Below are 6030 nucleotides of genomic sequence, written 5' to 3'. Positions count from 1 at the left end.
AATTCGAGACTTAATGAGACTAATTTCGGTTATCTAATTTTCGCAACAAGTTTTTCACATTTATTGACCTTAACAAAGAAGATAAATTTTCTCTATATGAAGGCCTATCAGCACACAAATATGATAGAGAAGCATAGATACAATGTATTGTTTCCATTACTTTGTAATTTCAGTATGATAATAAGAGAGGCTACTACTACTGCCCTGAGGACGTAGGCACACTTGCCGAACCTCGTAAATATTATGTCTTATTTACTTTATTCCACTGCACACGTACCGTCAATTTCACAACATATTTTGATTTAACTTACATTCTTATATTATTGTTACTTGTTGGTATTGTGTGATCTGATAAGTGAATAAGCTTCTGTGTATGAATATTTGCTATTAAACTTAAACTTGGTGGAGTTTGACTAGTTGAGATTTCTAGTCTTTTAAGTTTATATCATACAACTGTGTTTTCCATCACTATCAAACTTGTAACTTGTTGACTAGCTCATCTAACTGGTCTATTGTGCAAGGTTTTTTTTTTTTTTAGTCGTAGAATATTCTGCCAGCATAATAAAATGTATTAGGAGTTGACACGGTTTGGATTGGTTCAGTTTTAGGTACAAACCACGACCCAAACTACACACCGCAATTTGCCTGAATTTCAAACCACCCCGAACCATAATGGCTTAAACCGATGTAATCGGTTCACCAATATTGCTGTGCAGTTTGGTTCGATTTGGAGTTTATCATGCACATATTACTAATACTATATGAAAATTTCCAGTTATGTTGAAATTAATTATAAGAAAAAATTTATAAACCTATCAATTAATAATAAATTCATCATCAAACTACGAACTTCAAAATACTTTATCCCATAAGCAAAATCTAAAACTTTCAATCTCATCTCTAAAGTTTTAAAGTACCATGAAAAGATAACACAAAGTTTATATTATTCATTGCAGGCGAGCTGTGAGTCCCAACAATTGGTAACACAAGTGCCAAAAGATTTAGAGTAAACTTCGAGGCAGCAGAGATACAAAACCCAGATTTCACAACCAGCAGCACACAGAGACACAGAAGACAGGAAGTTTTTTCATTCATTGTCTCAAGGAACTCTTTTAAGGTTTATTTTACAGAATATGTAAACAACTTACACAGTACAAGTCCATGCACACAGTATTACTCGGTTTGTATTAATACAGGAACCACCTGCACCCTAGCCGTTAAGTTCTCCCATGGTAACGGGTAAGCCTCCAACTTCCGGTGACTCTGTATACGAAATGGAGATCAGCTCAGACCTAAACTTCTCTTCTCCATCAGTATCTATTGCCTCGCCATTCAACTCTCCAGAAGAGAGTTTTGAAGTGAGATTCTTCTCTGGTAAAGAGTACGAAATGGCAATAAGCGACTCACGAGTCACTTCTTCAGGAGCCTCCTTGCCAAGTCCTGCTTTATCCATAAAATGTCTGATGTGCTTGGTCTGCATGTATCCAAACATATCATATTAACTGTAGGTAAGTTGAAAAGATGGAGACAAGAAAATCGGAACAGACATTCACAAGAAGTTCCAATTACTACCACAATGTTCTCACAAAGTTGTTCATTTTGCAATAGAAATGCATCCGAGAATCCCCATTCACCAACCAAAAAGAAAACAACAAAATTATGGGAGGGCTACTGGCCATGCTGCTTCAAAGAATTGTACTTTTTTATTTTCTCGGAACACCGACTACTTCAGTAAATCTTGGCTTTGATAAAAGATAGTCGATTTTAAGTGTTTTCAGTCACAAAAGTTTACATGATATGGCAAAATAAAAAATTGCAAATCAACCGCTACATCAGTTTAAGACAGCATATTGCACAACAACGGAAAAGGCCCCAATGATGATTAAATTAGAAGGGAAGCATAAGAAAACCCAAAATACAGAAGACTAGGAAACCGAGGTAAAAATGAAGATGATGTTGAAAAGATGCAGACACAAGGTACAACTAGATTTCCAATTCGTTCCACCAGGAAAATCAAATGTAACAACTAGATTTCAAAGCCATAAAAGGTGAAGAAAAAAAAAATACTGTCACGTTCAACAAAAAGGGGCAGGGTTTCAGATTCTTCAGAATAACAGGAAACACAAAATAAACTTATCCCTCTCAAACACAAAGGGAACTGGCAAGCTTTGTGCCGATCAAATTCTGATTCCCGAAAGTGTAGAACCCGTATCATTAAACCGCAACGCATAATATGAAACCCCAACAAGCTATTGAAAATCATGCACAAATTCCACACAAAATTGAATGCTCTCAACATATCGGGTTGAAACCAAAACCAATCCGCCACCATAAAGATGCGATTTGAGGGTTTTCAGGCTTCATTCAGTTGCATCAATTATCACAAGGGTCAGTAACTAGAAGTTGACCGGGTAGAAGATTTAATTAGGAGATTATGAGGTGCTCATAATGCAGGTTTTGACTTCTGAATTGGAATGCAGGGTTACATCTTGGCAACTACCAACTTCTTTTTCATGAATTTTATCAAAAACCCTAATGGCTGGAAGCCTATGCAGAAAGGGAGAAAACCCAGTAATCTACAAAGTAGAAGCAGCTTCATCTTGAAGCTACATACCATTTAATCTTTGAAATTAACTTGAAATTATCACTTCAGAAAAGAGAAAAGCGTCTACAACTACAAAAATTAAAAAATTGAACTTCAAAAAATATGGAAGATTAAGCACCGACCCATCAAAGCGAGGAGAAAAACATGCACAACCCATGTCTTGTTTTCGAGGATGACTAACAAAAACAGATTCAATCAGAGGCAGAACCATTTAAACCCAGAAAGAAATTCAAACATCCCAAATTTCTGAAACAACATATGACCATAGAGACTGAGCGGAAGAAGAGAGAAATATAGAATCCCAAACAAAATTGTAGAGAGAGAGAGGACATACCGCGAAATCAAAGCCGCTTGAGGAAGAAGAAGGGGAGTTGGTGAATAGAGATTTATGAGTGTGTGTTGACCTCTCTCCGTGTATATGAATATATTTGTATTGTATCGACTCTGAATCCTCTATTTAACTTTGTTTTTTATTTAAAGGATGAAAAAGGAGACGTTGCAAGTAGGCTTCAAAGAGTTAAGAGAGAGAAAATTTTAGAGAGAGAGAGAGAGCAAAGCAAATAATGGCGCCTATTTTTCTCCGTCTTCAATCTTCAACCCTTGATTGGTTGCATACTTTGAGTTTCCCAGTTTGCGGATTTATTACCCCAAACAACGTTTTTTATAGGAAAAGTATTGCAAGTTTGGTTTTGTACGGTATCATGCTCATGTGGTATGACTAAGACATTGTTGACGAACAAACAAAAAGGCCTCTTTTTTTCCTATTTCGTTACAACTGAAAATATGTTTTCTCTTTATTTTTTTAGCCGTATATAAGTTTTTCAAACGCAGATGAGAGGAACTTACTTAGAACGGAAATGTATTTTTATTGTGTCTGTCCTATCATAAAATATAAGAAAAATTAATGAAAATAACTTGAAATTTTTTAATTTTAACGATAAAGACAAAATAAATAGTACCAAGATTTGATTTTTTAATGTAAAAGTATAATTTTTTGTTAAAATAAACAACACATAAAACTTTTTGTCAAAGTTACTTAAAATATATTACGTGTTTGTCCAGCCAACACGCGTTGTGTACATACCCCTTATAAATTTTGTCCTTTAGCCTAAACTCGGTCTTGCTGGAAGTTTCTTGTCATCCGATCTCTGTTTGGGTTGGCCTCAATACCGAAGCTTGCTAAGCTCCAGCACAATTAGTTCAATATTTTTAATCAAAAATTGAGTTGGTTCTGAGTCATATCAAATGTTTTTAATGAAGTATTTGTTGATTTGTTTCCTGAATTTGTGCAGAGCTATTAATTTACTTTTTGAATTTTAATTTTAATCGATTATTTCCTTTAAATATTTATAATTAATCAATTTTTTGCTTGATCTTTAATTTTAATCAATTACTTTCAAAACTTTTATAAATAACAAATTCCTCCATAGCGTTAAATTTTAAAAACTTGCATTCAATTTTTCATCCATCCAATTTTCCATCCTTTTTGTCTTCATACAATTGTCATGTATTGTTTTCGTGATCAAGATAAATGGAAAATTGGATGAAAATTTTTAAAATCTAAAAATGCCAAAAGTAAATTGGTTATTTATAAAAGTTCAGGGAGGTAATTGGCTAAAATTAAAGTTGAATGGGGAAATCGGCTAATTATAAAAGTTCAAGGGGATAATTGGCTAAAATTAAAGTTCAAGGAAGAAATTAGCAGCTCCATACAAGTTCAAGGGGCAAATCGACAAATATGACTTTTACAAAAGAGACTAGCTAGTGGATTCGTCACGATAATCTATATTTTCAAAGACCGGAAGGACTATAAGAGGCATTTCAGCATTCCCTGACTTACATCGTGGGCTTGATATCACTTGGTTAAATCTAAACTTAATCTTTTGTTTTAGCATATATAATTCGATTTTTAAGTTTAATCACCAATGACTATGAGTCATGTGGTTATCGTGACTGATACAAAATTAACGAGCGGAACATGCACATATGACAAAATAATATCAACTGACATGCATTATGCATTATTAGTTAGCACCAAACTTGTTGCAACACAACGTTTTTCTTTTCTAAACACCAGCGTTTCAAGCAAAACAAATGTATTGGTTTGGCAACTAATATTACAATCTTGTAGTGTTCTTCTTTATATGTAAGTAAAAAATTTTAGATAAAATTTCTGCTATGACGAAATTCGACATCAAGTTATTTACGAATAATTATGAAGTTTAGCTCAACCTTCTTTACTTAATATCTTCTTATAAAAGACACTTTACTTTATTTATAGATATATATACAGATTCGTGGCTCTACTTTCTTTACACAAGTTTTTTTGTGTGACTCACTCTGTAATGTATTTCAACAATCTGAATTGTATATCTTTTAGGTCTTCTCTCAAATATCACGTCTATCAAAAATCACCCAAATCTGAAACCATATGACTTAAAGGTTTAGGGTTCTTTGTCTAAATTTTTATAAGAGTAATATATGAATGATATCCTAAAAGATAAACGATTCAAATAATTAAAATACATTACGAATTGATCACAAAAACTTGTGTTAAAAATTGTTGTTTTCTTTTACGCATGTGCCCTAAAAGAGAACACCAAGTTAGGCCAACAAAAAGCGCAGAAAATACCAGAAATACCCAACCTGACAATTAGAAGAAGACGATTTGGACCAAACTATTTGTAACCTACGAAAACACTAACAAGGAAAACAACAAAAGTAATTGCATAGGCCAAGCGGAGGCAATGCATAGCAGAAAATACCAAGAACAAGTTAACAACGAAGGACGTAATCCATGAGGATAACTTTGCAAATCATGTACTTGATTACAAGGATAAGTTAACAAGTTTTGAGCCAAGTTAAAGTTTTGGTGCCACTTAGTACTACAGTCTAGTAGCCAGCCTTCTATAGCGCCATGTAAATCCATATGGATAACTTTGCAAATCATGTACTTGATTACAAGGATAAGTTACAAGTTTTGAGCCAAGTTGAAGTTTTGGCGCTATTTAGTAGTACGATTTAGTGACCAGCTGCCTAACGTCGTATTTTTAGAACAGTACGATTTTACACTTTATACATTGCATGGTAAGATACATGAGTGACTTAGCAAGGTCTAAAATATTGATGATATCGGAAATATCGGTAGTCCAAAAATACGAAAATTTCGATGGAAATATCGGGATATTATGGATATTTTAGACCATGGCCATGACAAATACCATTCACAATAGGTGGGGAGTGGTAGAAAAAAGTCAAGGCAGTTCACTATTTAAGTAAATAGTGAACTGGCCGGTAAAGATGGTGAACTTGGGCTGGCCGGTAAAGATGGTGGACGTGAGTTTTGTACCACGAGAGGCGTTGGCAACGGTGGTGGACTTCGTGGATGCAATGCTCAATCAGAGCGATTCCGGCTTCCTGCTCTT

At 34.3% G+C, this 6030-nt stretch overlaps 1 long non-coding RNA gene across 1 annotated transcript; it reads right to left on the bottom strand.

Moving 5' to 3' along the window:
* Nucleotides 1-1073: 1073 nt before the first annotated feature.
* On the bottom strand, nucleotides 1074-3368 carry LOC126630487 (uncharacterized). The gene is made up of 2 exons (XR_007626015.1): nucleotides 2940-3368; nucleotides 1074-1474 (listed from the first exon to the last, which is right to left on the bottom strand). It is a non-coding gene; the product is annotated as an uncharacterized LOC126630487 (long non-coding RNA).
* Between the last annotated feature and the right edge of the window lie 2662 nt (nucleotides 3369-6030).

This window comes from Malus sylvestris, chromosome 7 (genome assembly GCF_916048215.2).
Source record: "Malus sylvestris chromosome 7, drMalSylv7.2, whole genome shotgun sequence".
In the NCBI taxonomy this organism is placed as follows: Eukaryota; Viridiplantae; Streptophyta; class Magnoliopsida; order Rosales; family Rosaceae; genus Malus; species Malus sylvestris.
Note: the sequence above shows the minus strand (reverse complement) of the source record. Positions and strands in the feature narration are given on the sequence as shown.